Source organism: Oxyura jamaicensis, chromosome 2, assembly GCF_011077185.1.
Source record: "Oxyura jamaicensis isolate SHBP4307 breed ruddy duck chromosome 2, BPBGC_Ojam_1.0, whole genome shotgun sequence".
NCBI lineage: Eukaryota > Metazoa > Chordata > Aves > Anseriformes > Anatidae > Oxyura > Oxyura jamaicensis.
In genome coordinates, this window is record NC_048894.1 from 65,916,201 (window position 1) to 65,933,305 (window position 17,105).

General features: G+C 39.3%; 2 long non-coding RNA genes across 2 annotated transcripts; both read left to right on the top strand.

The window, feature by feature from the left end:
• The first annotated feature begins 578 nt into the window (after positions 1-578).
• LOC118161541 lies at positions 579-5,656 on the top strand. Its single transcript, XR_004748078.1, has 3 exons — positions 579-675; positions 4,079-4,098; positions 4,347-5,656. It is a non-coding gene; the product is annotated as an uncharacterized LOC118161541 (long non-coding RNA).
• A 1,135-nt stretch (positions 5,657-6,791) lies between these two features.
• Positions 6,792-13,164, top strand: LOC118161542. The gene is made up of 2 exons (XR_004748079.1): positions 6,792-6,832; positions 12,130-13,164. It is a non-coding gene; the product is annotated as an uncharacterized LOC118161542 (long non-coding RNA).
• Positions 13,165-17,105: the final 3,941 nt, after the last annotated feature.

Genomic DNA, 17,105 nt, shown 5'->3' on the forward strand with positions numbered 1-17,105 from the left:
GCTCCACACATGTGAACACATCTTGCTGCCACATGTGACCAGGCATGTTGCAGCCACTCACCGCCACATGCGTGACCATGTGTTGCTTCCGTAGGCAGAACGAGTGTGAACACAAGGGAGCATGTGTGTTGTTGCCAATCCCCTGAAAACACGTGAAATTGTGTATTGTCACAACACGCGTGTTCAGATGTGTCCACGCCTGGCATGTTGTCAACAAATACCTGAAAATACATGAAAACGCATCTTGTTGCAATACATGTGAACACACATGTTGTCATCAGGGGCCTGAAATCATAAATGCATGCTGTCAGAAAAAGCGCAAAAATGTTTCGTCACAACTCGCGTGAACATGCATGAACACGCATGTTGTCACCCAATGCCTGAAAACACGTGGAAATGTTTGGTCACAACATGCCTGAAGAGGTGTGAAAACACATTTTGTCACCAAACACATGAACATGTGTGAACACGTGTGTTGTCACCATATGACGGAAAACGCTTGAAAATGCGTTTCATTGCAACGTGCCTGAACACACATAAACATGGGTGTTGTCACCAAATACCTAAAAATGTGTGAAAATGAGTTTCATCACAACACAAGTGAGCACGTGTGAACACATGTGTTGTCACCCAATACCCGAAAAATGCATGGAAATGTGTTTTGTCACCAAACATGTGAACACGTGTTATAACCATATGACGGAAAGTTCTTGAAAATACGTTTCCTCACAACATGCCTGAACACACGTGAACACTCGTCACCAAATGCCTGAAGATGCGTTCAAATGAGTTTCTTTGCAACATACCTGAACACGCTTGAACACACATGAACATGTGTGTTGTCATTTTATGCATGAAAACATGTAAAAATGCGTTTGGTCACAACATGCCTGAACAGGCATGAAAATGTGTTCCGTCACAACATGAGTGAGCATGTGAAAATGTGATTCATCATAACATGGCTAAGCAGGCATAAAAATACATTTCATCAGCAAAGAGGTGAACATGCATGTTTTCACCTTGTGACTGAAAAAACTTGGAAATGCATTGCATCACCATACATGTGAACACGCGTGAACATGTGTTGTCACCAAATGCCTGAAAACATGTGAAAATGTGTTTCTTCACAACATACCTGAAAACACGTGAACACACATGTTGTCTCCCAATACCTGAAAAACGCGTGGAAATACATTTCATCACCAAACACGTGAGCACACGTGAACACACGTATTGTCACCATGTGACAGAAAACGCTTGAAAATGTGTTTCATAACAGAAGGCATGAACATCCGTGTTTTCCCGAAATGCCTGACAACGCATTCAAATGTTTCTTCACAACATACCTGAACATGCTTGAACACACATGAACACACATGTGTGGTGGTTTTACTCGAGTGGGCAGCCAAGCTCCACCACAATCGCTCTCTCACTCTTCTGTCCTCAAAGAGAAAGGGGAAGAAAGTACAACACAAAGAGCTTGAGGTTTGAGATGAGAATGATTTAATTAAAGGGAAAGTGAATGGGAAAAGAGAAAAGGGAAACAAAAGAACAAGGCAGTGCGGAAGGACAGAGAGAAAGGAAAAATATGTATTCTCTAATTCCCATCATCGAGTGATGTTTGGCCACAAGCAGGGCCTCAAAATGCGTAGCGGTTGTTCAAGAGGACAGCCCCCTCGCCCACGAGAGCCCCCCTTTTTATTGCTGAGTGTGACATCAGGTGTTATATAATATCCCTTTGGTTGTTTTAGGTCAGCTGCTCTGGTGATGTCCCCTCCCCATCACTTGCCCACCCCCAGCCTACTGGGGCTTGGAGGGAGTCCTGATGCTGTGCCAGCATTATGCAGCAATAGACACAACACTAGGGGGATACCAGTGCTGTTCCAGCTACGAGTGCAGAGCACAGCAGTGTGTGGGCTGCTGCAGGGAAAGGTGACTCCATCCCAGACAGACCCAACACAACCTCCACCTCTTATTCCATAACATTTGTGTCACACTTGCGTCCCACATCGTTCAGTATATAGATTATTCTCATCACCATTGTTCTCTGTCCATTAAAGTATTTATAAGTCTGTACTTCTTTCATTCCATAGACCTTTCCCCAAAATGTTCATAAAAACTGTTGATGGTTTCAGCTTCATCTGTCAAAGTGGTCACTCGGGGCAGGCAAAGTTGGTTTTCTTGACACCAGCACCAGCTTAGCTCACATCACTGTTGCACTTGCCCGGCTCCTTGTGAAGTTGACTTGTTGTTGGTTCTGCAGTGTCCTCCTACAATATATAACTTGGATTACAGATTAATTTTCTCCCAAGGTTAAATCTCCTTGAGGCACACGCCTGATATCCCCATCCTTCTGCATTACCCACCAGGTATACCCTGGTCCTTGGGCGAAGACAGTCCCGCGAGTGGGTTTGCCTTTTCCAATGGCAGGAGCAACCCACACCGCCTTCCCCATCCACTTCCCTACATGCACTAGAGACTTTTGCTTCTCCCACAGTGTGCAGAGGTTTTGTTTCAGCAGGACCAAGACGGCTGTCAGACCCCCTAACTAGCCAAGTGGCCTCTGGTAGATTTATGTCTCAATGTTTCCACGTCCCAGCACCCAATGCTCGTAACAGTTTTTAACAATCCATTGTACCTCTCAACCTTCCCAGAAGCTTGTGAGTGATAAGGGATATGATACACCCACTCAATGCCATGTCTCTTGGTGAAATTGTTTCGGAAGTGACTCCCATTGAGTCAATTCTCTCTGGTGTACCATGTTGCCACAGCACTTGTCTTTCCGGGCCCAAGATAGTGTTTTGGGCGGTGGCATGGTTTACAGGGTATGTTTCCAGCCACCCAGTAGTTGCTTCTACCATGTTAAGTATGTAACGTTTGTCTTGGCGGATTTGTGGGAGTGGTCTGATGTAGTCAATCTACCAGGCCTCACCATATCCAAATCCAAGCCATCTCCCCCTATTCCAGGGAGACATTACCCTCATGGCTCGTTTGATTGCAGCACAGCTCTCACACTCATGGGTAACTTGTGTGATGGCCTCAATGGGAAGGTCTACCCCTCGATCACGAGCCCATCTGTATGTGGCATCCCTCCCTAGATGCCCTGATGTTTCATGGATCCATTGAGCTACAAACAGCTCACCTTTACGTTCCCAGTCCAGGTCCATCTGAGCTAATTCAATTTTTGAAGCTTGATCCAGTTCTTTGTTGTTCTGATGTTCTTCGGTGGCACGATTCTAAGGCACGTGAGCATCTACATGATGTACCTTTACAACCAGGTTTTCTACCCAGGCAGCAATATCTTGCCACAGGGTAGCAGCCCAGATAGGTTTACCTCTGCGCTCCCAGTTGTTCTGTTTCCATTGCCGCAGCCACCCCCACAGAGCATTTCCCACCATCCATGAGTCTGTAGGGATACAGTACTGGCCATTTTTCCCTTTCAGTAATTTCTAGGGCCAGTTGTATAGCTTTCACTTCTGCATACTGACTTGACTCACCTTCCCCTTCCATGGCCTCCACAACTTGTCGCGTGGGTCCCCACACAGCAGCTTTCCATGTCTGATGGCCCCCTGCCACACGGCAGGATCCGCCAGTGAACAACACATACTGCTTTCTGTCTTCTGGCAACTCATTATATGGTGGTGCCTCTTCAGCACGAGTTACCTCTTCTGTCGGTACTCCAAAATCCCTGCCATCTGGCCAGTCCATGGTCCTTCCAGGATTCCCCATTGGGTTTCCCCATTTGAGCCTGCTTTGTAATTACTGCTACCCACTTACTCCATGTAGCATCGGTTGCATTGTGTGCAGTGGGGATTTTCCCTTTGAACATTCAACGTAACACAGGTAGCCATGGGGCCAAGAGGAGCTGTGCTTCTGTACTTCTGAAGCAGCTTGAATCCCCTCACATGCTGTTAGTATCTTTTTCAGTTGAGGTGTAATTGGCTTCTGACCCTCAATAGCCCCGGCTCCAGAACCCCAGAGGTCGACCTCGAGTTTCTTCTGGGGTCTTCTGCCAGACGCTCCAGGTGAGGCCATGCTCCCCTGAAAAAATGCATTGAAATGTTTCCTCACCAAACAGGTGAACACACATGAAGATGCGTGTTGTTACCATATGACTGAAAACACATGAAAATGTGTTTTATCACAACACAGTTGAACATGGGTGAATACACTTTTTGACACCAAATCACTGAAAAATGTGGAAATGCAATTCATCACAACATGGCTAGGCAGGCGTAAAAATGCATTTCGTCACCAAACACGTGAACACACATGTTGTCACCTTATGATTGATAGTGCTTAGAAATGTGTTTCGTCACAACATACATGAACACAAATGAACACAGGTGTTGTCACCCAGTATCTGAAAAACACATGGAAATGCATTTCATCACCAAACACAAGCACACATGAACATACGTGTTACCACAATATGACCAAAAATGTTTGAAAATGCATTTAGTCACAGCATGGCTGAACAAGCCTGAAGACGCGTGTTTTCATCAAATGCCTGAAAACACATTCAAATGCTTTTCTTCATAACATGCCTGAACAGGCGTGAAAATGTGTTTTGTCACAACACATGTGAACATGTGTGAACACACATGAACACCTGTGTTGTCATCCTATGCATGAAAACACATGAAAATGCACCTGAACAGGCATGAAAATGTTTCGTCACAACACATCTGAACACGTGTTGCCACCAGTTGCCTGAAAATGAGTTCAAATGCTTTCCTTCACAACATAACTGAACACACATGAACACAAATGAACACCCATAATGTCACCATATAACTGAAAATGCATTTCATCACAACACGTGAACACATGTGAACCCGCATGTTGTCACCACATACCTGAAAAACATGTGAAAATACATTTCATCACAACACACCTGAACATGCAGTAACACATGTATTGTCCCCAAATGCCTGAAAACGTGTTCAAATGTGTTTCTTCACAACATACCTGAAAACGCGTGAGCACACATGAACATGTGTATTGTCACTCTATGCCTGAAAAACACATGGAAATGTGTTTCATCACCAAACATGTGAACACACATGAACATGTGTTGTCTCCATATGACAGAAAACACATGAAAATGCATTTCATCACAACACACGAGTATGCGTGAACGTGTGTATAGTAACGAAATGCCTGAAAACGCTTGAAAATGACTGAAAATACTTGAAAATGCTTTTTGTCACAACACATGAAAGCACACGTCGACACGTGTGTTGTCATATGACTGAAAATGTGTGAAAATGATTTTGTCACAACATGCCTGAACAGACGTGAAAACATGTGTTGTCACCAAATGCCTGAAAACATGTTGGAGACGTGGTGAGACAGCGTACATGACTGGAACGCTCTCATGGAGGCCTATGTCCTTTTTAGGAAAGACAGCCTGGGGAAGCGAGGGGGAGGAGATGCCCTTTATGTGAGAGATAAACTAGAATGTACCCAGCTCCACCTGGGTGGGGGGGGGGTGTGAAGGAGTGGAGAGCTTGTGGGTGAGAATTAAGGGGCGGGCTGGTATGGGTGACACTGTTGTGGGAGTGTACTACAGAGTGTACCAGATCAGGAGGAGGAGTTTGACGAGGCCTTCTACAAGCAGCTGGAAGTAGCCTTGTGATCCCAGGTGCTTGTTCTCATGGGGGACTTCAATTACCCAGACATCTGCTGGGTAAGCAACTCAGCCAGGCACATGCAGTCCAAACGGTTCCTTCAATGCACTGAAGATAATTGAAGATAATTTTCTGATGCAGGTGGTGGAGGAGCCGATGAGGTTTGGGCTGCTTCTGGACCTTGTTCTTACCAACAGGGATGGGCTTGTTAGGGATATGAAGGTTGAAGGCAGCTTGGGATGCAGCGACCATGAGATGGTGGAGTTCAAGATGGAACTTGGTGGAAGAACTAAGGCAGAAAGTAGGATTGCTGCCCTGGATTTTTGGAGAGCCAACTTCGACTTCTTCTGTGACCTACTTAGGGGTATCTCATGGGCTAGATTGCTAGAAGGCAAGGGTGCTTGTGAGAGCTGGGCAACATTTAAACAGCACTTCTTCCAAGCTCAGGATCAGTGCATCCCTAAGAGTAGGAAATCAGGGAAGGGGGGAAGGAGACCTGCATGGATGAGCAAGGAGCTCATCGACAAGATCAAAAGGAAGAGGAAGGACTATGAAACGGGGAAAAAGGGCCTGTCCTCTTGGGAGGAGTACAGGAGTGTTGTCAGGGCCTGCAGGGATGTGACAAGGAAGGCTAAAGCCCACCTGGAGATGAAGCTTGCAAAAGAGATAAAGGATAATAAGAAGGGTTTTTTAAAGTATATGAAAAGTAAAAGGAAGACCAGAAATAATGTGGGTCCCCTGCTGAACAAGGGGGGTGTCCTGGTAACGGGGGACGCTGAGAAGGCAGAGATACTGAATGCCTTCTTTGCTTCAGTTGTTGCTTCAAAGACAACCACCCCCCACGCCCCCCACCCCTGGTCTCCTGTACCCTGGAGGGAAGAGAAAGAGTCTGGGAAATTGAGATCTCCCCCCGGTTGATGAGGGAGTGGTTCAGGAGCATCTGAATGGGACCAATGCACATAAATCCATGGGCCCCAATGTGATGCATCCACCATGTGTGCTGAGGGAGTTAGCGGAGGTGATTGCCAAACCACTCTTCATCATCTTTGAAAGGTCTTGGAGAACAGGAGAGGTGCTTGAAGACTCGAGGATAGCCAATGTCACTCCAGGCTTCAAGAAGGGCAAGAAGGAGGATTCAGGAAACTACAGGCCAGTCAGTCTCACCTCCGTCCTTGGAAAGGTGTTGGAACATTCAGAATGTGAGAGACTGAGCTCAGGCTTTTGAGACCGAGGTCCAATCTATGCTTCACAGCTACCAAAGAAGAAATTTAGTCTCTGACAATTTTCATTGGTGGATCACTTCTACATTTTGATAACTCTAGTATGATTGCTGTGTAGCCATGATGGTAAAGGCTAGCTTTACTCAAAAGCAGGAAAAGAAATGGTAAAAAAGAAACCTATTCTGTTCAGAGCCAGAGAACTGGCTTTTCAGAGAGCATTTTGATGTAATTTATACATTCATTAGTCATTTGCTTAACAGCTAAACTGTAAAATAATTGTTGGCAACAGAGTTTAACTGCAAACACCATTTACTTGGAGGAAACCAGAAACTGATGTAGTAACACATTTATTGATTACTTTGCCAATTAAAGATACAAATTTTTACAGTCAACAGCAGTAACATACTTTATGAGAAGCTACGCTTTAAAAAATGGTGTTTACAATATGGATTTCACTATAGTTTTTCAAGCCAAGCTTTTACAGTGCTATTCAAATAACTGCTGTACTTTAACTTTTTCCTTAAAACTTTGATGATATCATAGTAGACAAAGTACCTTTTCCATTGTTAATGTGTTTTTAGAATTTAACACAACTTTGAAAAGTTTAAAACATCCAGAACATTGCCATTAACACTCACACTGATAATGTAATACATTTAACACTTTTTAGCATTAATAAACAGTGTAAAAATATATTGCATATATATATATAAATTTGTTTCACTTTCCTCAAAAACAAAACAAAGCAAAACAAAAAACTAGTACAGGCTAGTAGTATGTGATCCCCTTTCAAGTTTCTTTTATTTATTTTAAAGTTTGAATAGTAGTAGTTTTAAATTAACAGAAACAAAGATATGGAAATAGAAAATCAGTGTTGTGCTCCCCCCATAACTTCTTGTCATGCTTACAAGGCCTATTAACCCCTTTGTAATGGTGACTCCCTTTTTGCTAATGCCAGTTAGAATTCCTGCAGTGGGGATAAAATTTTATCCATTGTGCTTTACACTGGACAGTGCCCACATCCTGCTCCAGCAGGGAGATTGAACTAGATGATCTTTCAAGGTTCCTTCCAATCCCTAACATTCTGTAATTCTGTGATTGTGACCCCTTCATCAAGTGGTTAAAAATATTTGCTTAGCATATGTTGAACTATTACAGTTAAGATTAATAAATTCTATGCTCAAGTTGTTCATTTGTGATAATGAAAAAAGGTTCAGTGATAAATTAGTAAGAAAAAAGTAAACCTGTAAGGTTAAATGATCTTGTAAAGTTTTAATTGTGTTGAAATTTCACAGTATGCTAGTACAGCTGAACATTAATGTTTTCAATGTTGACAGTTATAAATATTGCAGGTAACTATTAGAACACACCAGCTGCCTGTTTTTTGGGGCCCAAGATGAAAGACAAATCAAAATAAGCAAGAAATAGTAAAATTCACTGAAGGTTTTTTGTCATGCTGGACAGTGCTCCAAGGAAGACTATGTCAAGATCCATCCTCATATCAACTATTTAACAGTTAGATTTTTATTAGTGATGTAGGTAATCAAAGACAAAACAGTTACTTTCACCTCTTTACTTTATGATCAGGTCCTGACAGCATGCACATCCACATTTGTGCAAATAAAGAATCAAACCATCTAAATCAAAAAGAAATGTATGTTGGAACACATAAACAATCTAGCAAAGGAATAAAGTATGATGTGCATAAATAAACGATTCATGGCTGAAGAAAACCAACTTTGAAGATTCAAAAATTATACTTCTGTATAAATATATTTCTCCTCCAACATTTAAATCTGATGCATAAAACCTTGCTAAGAATAAATGTCAATATACTTATTCAACATCAACTATTTATCTGCTTTACAGAATATAAAGACAAATTACTTTGTATTACAAGCGTTATATAGCTATCTTCTGTACTGCAGTAGTTTGCCAAAGCTGATATATTCTAAGCCCAGCACAAAGATAAATACACTAATTGCATCCTGTAACTTGTTTTTGTTGATGACCTTGCCATTTCATGCAATGTAGTGCTAACACAAAAGTAGTTTGCCAACAGATTTTTATAGTTTGTAGTTAACTGCCCTTTCACAAAGCCTTTGTAAAGAAGTAGTGTGTATTTAGCATGAATATTACTGACACACAGCATTTTACTGTTGCATTAACATACCTCAGCAGACCACAGGCTGCATTATTTCACATTATTTCATTGCTTTGTTTAAAAATAACATTTGAGCAAATGCAACCATGCAGAAAATCATCCGATGTAAACTGGAGCTTAAAACAATTCACGATTGTTGGGATACAGATTGTCATTCCTCCTTTATTATTTATTGTGTAGATCAACAACAACATAGCTTCTGATTAAAATGTAAAGATGAATGAGGCATATGGGTATATTTTTAGGACTGTATTTTTAATTAACTTGGATGTGACTTTATTCAGGTTTGTGACCTGTACTGAAAAATGTATAAAGTCATAGAAAAATCTTGCATAAAGATATTTGAAGATAAAGGCAAACTACCCTTAGGTGAGGGTTATCTTGCAGGCCTCTACAATTGCTTACAACAAAAAACACTTTGTTCAAGTGTCAGAAACTTTACTCACAAAAAGAGAAGATTTATAAATATATTTGAAAATTAATTAATTGTATCTTTACCTGCAATGGAATGTGGTAGGTGCTTAATGCTTTTCTAGGTCAGGTCAGGTTAGTGCATGGGGCACTTCAATATCAATTTGCAAATGTATAAAAAAAATCCCAAACCAACAAAACAAAAAATCTCTTCTGTAGTCTCACATGCCTCAAAGTAGTGGACATTTGCACATGTATGATTACAAATGAGATTTTTTTTTTTTTTTAAAGTAATTTCAGACAATCAGTATTGTAAATCTCTTTCAAGAATACTCAGCAAATACACTGTGTTGGTTTATGTTTTTGTGTGTGTGTGTTTTTTTCCTTTTGTTTATTATCAGGTTTGCTCTTGCCAAAGCCTACCTATAGTGGGCGATCAATTAGATCAATTAGTTTGAATGAAACAACTAAATTTAAATGTTTTCTGAGAAATATAAGAAAACAGCTATATCTTAAACTTGTAAAATCCACCATCTCTATACAGATTTTGAAACAATATAGCTCAGGTAATATACTGAAAAATATTAAATAAATAATATATTTTTAAAAAAGTATATAACAGTTATTTGTATCTAGAAAAACAAATTGCTCAGACAGTTAAGATTTGGAGCATCTACCTGCAATATTCTTTAGTCTCCTGAGGCATCATTCTTAGCTGAGACAAAGCACTGTTTTTGAGTTTAATGAGCAAGCAGGAATGCAACTAAAGGTCTCTCACTAGTTTTAGGACTCTGAACACTTAAAAGGAATAGCTCAGTCCTTCATTTCCAGCTTCTATTTGGTAGCCAGATGGGCACTTGGGTGCACAAAATTAATAACTTAATGTCTAAATGCAATTTTATGGGCAAAACTCCAAATATAGGAGGTACACATGTATCAAGTTGATGCACTCCAAACTAAGAATTTCACACAAGTTTGAAATTTGTCATTATGCTTCAGGTATTTCATTTTGTAAAAGTCCACGGGCATTGTAAGACAGTCTCGTGTTCCCTGTTCCTGCCCCCAGTATACCGTGACTTTGTACTTACCTGACTGCTGAAGAATTGTGTGCATACATTGTGAGTGTCAACTTGCTTCACAAAGTTGGGGCAAATGAAATACAGGGCCCATGCAGGGCATAATTTTAAATTGTCTCGTGGGAGCACTCAGAAGAACTGTTGACTCTCTCTTTTCTACTTCCTCACTAGGGAGGAACTCTTCTTGCCATTATAAGTCCGTGTTAATCACTGAAGAGTGTTTTCCTCCAGAAGTAAGAACAGAGTAGACATATGTGTCAAAACATGAAAATTCTAGATCTCTACTTTTGCGCTATGGAGGTAGAATGGCAGCATTACCAACAACTGGCCATACTGAATAGCTCAGACTGAAGGACTAGAGCTTTGCCTTTTAAGATTTAAGGTTTAGGCCAGCACTTACATGGTTTAGTTACTTAGCTGGATCCAAAAACTATGTGCACACGCACACACAAACCAGCACAAGTCCTGTGTATTTCATTACCTACCACCAACTAACAGGCAGAACATAATATTCACAGTACAAACAATATACACAAAGGTGCAGTCATTTTAGCTCACACACAAGGCCAACAGTCAGAGTTTAAAGGATATGTACTAGTGCAACACATTACATTTTATCATGAAAGTAAATGGTTTGTTTCTTGGTGAGTGCAAACAGAATTCTTATTTATGGATGACAAACACATGCCCCCAAAATACATGCATTACTGTGAGGTAAGGTTATATTTTGAACAGCTGATGATTATCATACGTGCAGGCACAAATAAAGTTTATTTTAACTGACATCACTTAAGAAAAAAATAACACAATTACAATTAAAGTTTTGGTTTTGGAGAAGGATACACAAGCACTTTCTCTCGATACCTCTCCCTTGCAAGCCAAATCCATAGTAGTCATTTACCATTTAGTTCTGGCTTACCAACAAATTCCATCTGCCATGAAAATGATACTAACTCAGCCAACAGAGAAACATGACTGAAATGGTAACCCATGAATTCTGTGATTTCAAAAAGTTGTCAGAGGAATTTTTAATTGAGGTAAGGTCAGTAAAATACAGGAAAAATATCGTATTTTATTCCAAAGTATCTTTGAAGGAGAATCTCTATGCTGATGAAAAACACAACGTGTGACATATGAGTAGGTGGGAAATTTCCCTCTCCTTTCCCTAAAGTAAAAAGGATACTTGTGTCATTGGTAAGAAATAGTGTGTGTTTTTAAAAACACAACACACATACACAGACATGCAAAAACACAAACAGGCCAGATATTGTCCATTGTCCAATGTTCATAACTTCTTTTGGTCTTCCAAATATTTTATTACAACTAATCACAACTGTTCATATAGGACTGTTGAAAAAAACATTTTTTAATGTCTGTTCTTCAGTAACACTATTGTGATAGCTTTGATAGCCATAAAGAGCAGGACAAAATTTTTTCCTGAAATTTCCATATAGATATGATTGTTACAAAAATCTCAACAAGTAACTAAAGCACAGAGAGTGAGAAATTTATTAAACAAGCACTAATAATACCCATTTTTCTCTGCACATTTTGAACCATATATATATATATATATATATATTTTTTTTTTTTTTTTAATAAGATTATTCTTCTGCCTTAGTCAGGATTTTTATTTCTTGTCCTCAGTCTTGCAAAGGTTTGACAATCAGACTGGAGATGCAGGTAAGACTGGGTACTATCATAGTATTTTAGGGTTTAATTTTAAATGAACAGTGCAATTTGAGTTTGTTCTTATAGGTAGTTATTGCTAAAAGCTACCTGAACTTTCTGATCACACTTACTTCAATAGTATGTTCACTGAAAGCAAAGTAATTAGGAATAATAGGTTTTTATAGACAAGAGCATTGCAGATGAGAAATCAGACTGGTAAGTTTGATGGAATTAGTAGAGATGGCCAAAAAACAGAGATGAGTGTAAACCTTATTTGACACTCCATGTCTTCACTTCAGGCATGCCATTTACGTAGAGCAGTGGAACACACAATGAGTATACTCTCCTCCACCTCCCAAGCTATCCCTTCCCATCATCTCTGAGTTACAAGCTGTACTTCCTGTCCTGAGAACAGCAGATGAACAAACAACAAAATGTACTGGTTACACCACTTTGCCTCATTCCCATACAGGCCTGGAACTTTTAGAAATACGGTTAACATTCAAGCTAGTATTTAGGCTTTTAATTTCCCACAGAAATGAGTGAGAAAGTAAGAGCTTAAGTAAGTGGCTGAACCACTGATACACAACTGTATATGGTGCTTTTGTTCATAACCTCTATCTTCCATATATTCCACATCAAGTGTAGTAAAAGGGAAAAATCCTTCCAAAGTATTACCTTTACAGCCACAATTTCAGTATGCTACTTGCTGCCTCAGTGGGACAGGTCACCAATGCAAGAAAGGATTGGATAATCCTTCATTCCCTGTAAATTTGTCTTCAAGAACAAAGAGTAAATCTTGGAAAGACTCACTCAAAGCTGAATGCTTCTCATCCTGAGCATCCTTGGATATATCAGAAATCTTCCCAGATAACCAGATCCAATCATGGCAAAAAGATACTTAAATCCTTACAAGAACATGTACTAAGTTTTAGCAAACTTCTCTCCCTCCTCAAAATAAAAACCAATACAAGTTATAGACAAACAAAAATCTTCAAATCCATGATGACATCCTTGCCTTTATGTGTTATTGTTGTGGTTTCAGGCTGATGTATGGGCTCAAAGGGTCATTGGAGGCAAAGTTACAAGAAAGGGCATTCAGTGTCAGAAAAGGAAAACATTAAATGTGAAAGGACTGAAAACTAGCTCTCTGTTTTTGGACATGGGCCAAATACAGACTGTTAACCCACATGGCATGTGATGACCATGAAGCTCACTGAATTTTATGTACTGTGAGTGGGATGCTGATGCTGACAATGGTAGGAAGAAAACAGTGAAGTTATTAACCTTTATCCACAGTAAAACATTAAAATCAGTGCTTGAGCTCTTTTTAAAAGAAAGCAAAGCAAACCAGCTAGGAGCTGTATTTAAACACTCAAAAAATTGTCTTTCGTGATTTTATAGAACCAGAGTAATACATTAGAGTACTTCTTCAGCTCTTGTGGAAAACTGGACCAGCCTTCTCTCTCCCTTTTAACCAGTGTATGTATGTGTGTACATATATATGTACATGGATGTGTGTGTATATGTGTGTATGTATACATATATATATTACAAAAAATTAAGTGATTTTTATTCTTATTAACCTGTTGGACGATCTGGGCCACAGGCAGGTCACATTCAGCTGCCTGTACCTTAAGTGTGTGGAATTGGTTCTTCTATAGTAACAGAAAGCCATTCCCATCAATAAAATTACTCCAAAATAAGGCAGCACAACTGAACAGAGAATCAAGTCCTTTGGCTTCAAACAAAACCAACAAAACATGTAGTATAATAGTATATTCTTCTGTGCAAGTTGCAATTAATTACATAAAGATTAATACTAAATGTCCTTAATATAGGGGGTCATAACCTTCCTTACATATGTTATAGCTTTAAGGGGAGATGTGCATAATAACATTCACTTACTAGCAATGATTGGCAATGTTTAGTCAAAATCAATATTTTAAAGCATTATTATTTTAATGCTCCCTTCATTTCAAATGTGAGGCAGTATAAACTTGAAAACAGACTACAAAAAGCTTTAGTAGACTTTCTTAGTAATGTCTTGTTCCTCACCTCTCAGGTTAGTAAATTAGCTTCACACAAATCGGCCTGGCATACCATGCTACACAGTACAATCAATAACAAACCAAAAAGTATAGACCATAGGAAAGTAAGGGGTTGGTATTCTCCATCTCATTCTGCTGACATAAATATGTTAGAACCTGTATTGTCCCAGAATACATCTTTTTTTCTTATTTCAATTTTTCATAAATGGTGTATGAAATTTACAGGGTAGCACCTTGTATATTACAACCACTCATTCCGCAATAATACACTGGTGAATCTTTTAAGGAAAGCTCCAGATTGCACATTAGACATTTTTGAAAAAGCCCACAAACAGTAGTCAAACCAATCTGCATAAATAATGGGATACTTTTCAGAAATGCTGCTATGAAAGAGCCTCTTTTCAAGAGGTTCTCTTCTACATCCTCAGGGCAATAGGACATTTAGGAATGTTTGAAATTTTTTGCTCAAATTGACTAAGTGTAATATAACAGCTCTTGACTTTTTTGTCTAAAGCGCTGAACAAAATTGTCTTTTTTTTTTTTTTTTCTAACACAGTTTTTTTTGCCAATGTGTACATGAGGAATGTAATGAAGTGGCATTGTGCTGCACGTAGCTCAGCAGATGTCGAAATCAGTTCCAGTTCCTGAAAACTTCTTGACAACATAGTCTCAGCATTCACAACAACTGAAACATAGGATTCATCTATGTCATTCTTAAAAATATATTCTCTTTCCCCCCCTCTCTTTCTCCATCTGTGTTGTAAACCCTCAATCTTACTTGCTTCCTTGTACTTTATGATCATATGTGCCTGCATGCTTATAGCCAGATACATATCCTGAAGCATCCACCAGATCTTCTCGGCCAGCTCTGCCTTTTCCTTTCCCACTGGGATCAAACCTCTCTTTGTGAGAACCCGTGAATTTTGATGTATCTGTAAGGCGTGATACAGTTGGAGATGAAATGGCTTTCTATTGGAAGAAAGAAAAGACACAAAAGCACACATCAGAGATACTACTTCCAGTACAGGCATTGTACATGGTACTGATGCTAATGATGGATACTATGTAAATATCTACTTACTTCCAGCAAAAGGAAACATTTGTTCCTTGCCATTACATAGAATTACAATAATAATATAGCCAAAAATAAAGAAGGATCAAAAAGTTTTTGAAGAGACTTCAATATGAGATACAAAATGATTAACAATCATTTTTAAACACCAGAGACAGGAATTGCCATGTTCAAAACCAGTTAGCTCAACATCCAAGCATAAAAGCCCAGCTCCACCATTGTACAATAAACAAACCAATACAAGTAGAATTCCTTGCTATGAGAGACTAAAATTTATTCTCAACTCTAGAGTCAAGAGAGAAGTAAGAAACTAAAAGAACTGAAAGTTACTTTCAGTGTTACCAGATTAGTCATCTATGAAATGGCTTTGTGTAAAAACTTTCTCCTACATTATTTCCACTGAGTCATAAAAGGCTACTTAAAGTTTTACTGTCATTGAGAAAATGTCACTATACAAATGGAACGAAAACAGTACAATACAGGAACATGCTAACCTGCATGACTGGAGTGAGAAAAATTAAGTTTACATTTGAAAATCAGGAGAAAAAGGGCACTAAAAGAAAAAAAAAAAAAAAAAAAAAAAAAAGAAAACAGAAGATTTTTGTGTCCTAGTGGAAATGATGAGGACATGAACAAATACTGATGCACTTTGGGTGTCATTATGCTCGCTACCATATGTTAGGGTGTATTTTAGAGACAAAAATGACTTCCTTGTAGTGAAGTAAAAAAGTTTCCCAGAGCATCTTCCATCAAAAACTTCATTCCACCTCTACCCATCTTCAGATTAAACAAGCACTTACTAATGATGCCTAACAAACAGGCTTTCAGAGTTACACAAAGTTCTTCCACACAACACTGCAGCTTGAATATCTTTTAATGCTATACATTAAAAGATCAGGGACTTGGAAAACATGCTCGAATCTGTACCAAGAGAATGGGAATGAACACTGTAACTGAGGCTTGTCCACCATGGAAGCCACATCCTCCACACCACTTCTTCTTGAAATCAAACATATTTTCTCAACTTGTGGTAAGTTACTAATTCTCTGATGGGAGAGCTGCAAAACTTGGTGCTAGCTATTCAAGAAACAGTATTGCTCTTCAAAATAACCAGTAACTCAGCAGTAACTCAGTAACAGTACTTCTGTGTAGAAGCGAATCAGAGCACTGGGAGTGGTTAAGGCTGCCAAAAATGCTCAAATGATGTAATTCTCAAATGACTGTAAGGTAAGATGCAAATATTACTCCTTAACCAAACAGGATACATTTTTGCAATGGTCTACCAGGCTACACTAACTCTGTCAACTGTAATCATCCTTACTTAATTCTTCATTGAAACTGAATGGCTTTCTTTATTTGCTCCCTCAAGCACACCCTTTTAGTATGTAATGGTGTTTCTCCCTAGAAAAGTTTGCCACATAGATTTGTTTATGTAGCCAAGATGTTCTGGGAGATTTCAGACACAGTACCTATGCTAGTAAACTTTGTAAGTTTTTTTGTTTGTTTTTGTTCTTTTTGTTGTTGTTGTTGTTTGTTTGTTTGTTTGTATTTAATTATTTGCTGTTAAGATCCAGAACATTTGTAACCAGAGACTAAACTGTCAACAGAGAAAAGGGCAACAAAATTTAACACAGTAGCTGGGAGCTCCTTCTTCTGTGCCACCCAGCTGTTCATTACCAATTTCATGGGCGGGGGGCGGGGGGGGAGGAAGAGCTGACTATCCCTCATAAGCAGGAAAAATGCAAGAAGAACTATAGTGAACCACACAAAGAGCTGAATGAGGACAATTCCCATCTAAAAGCAAGTA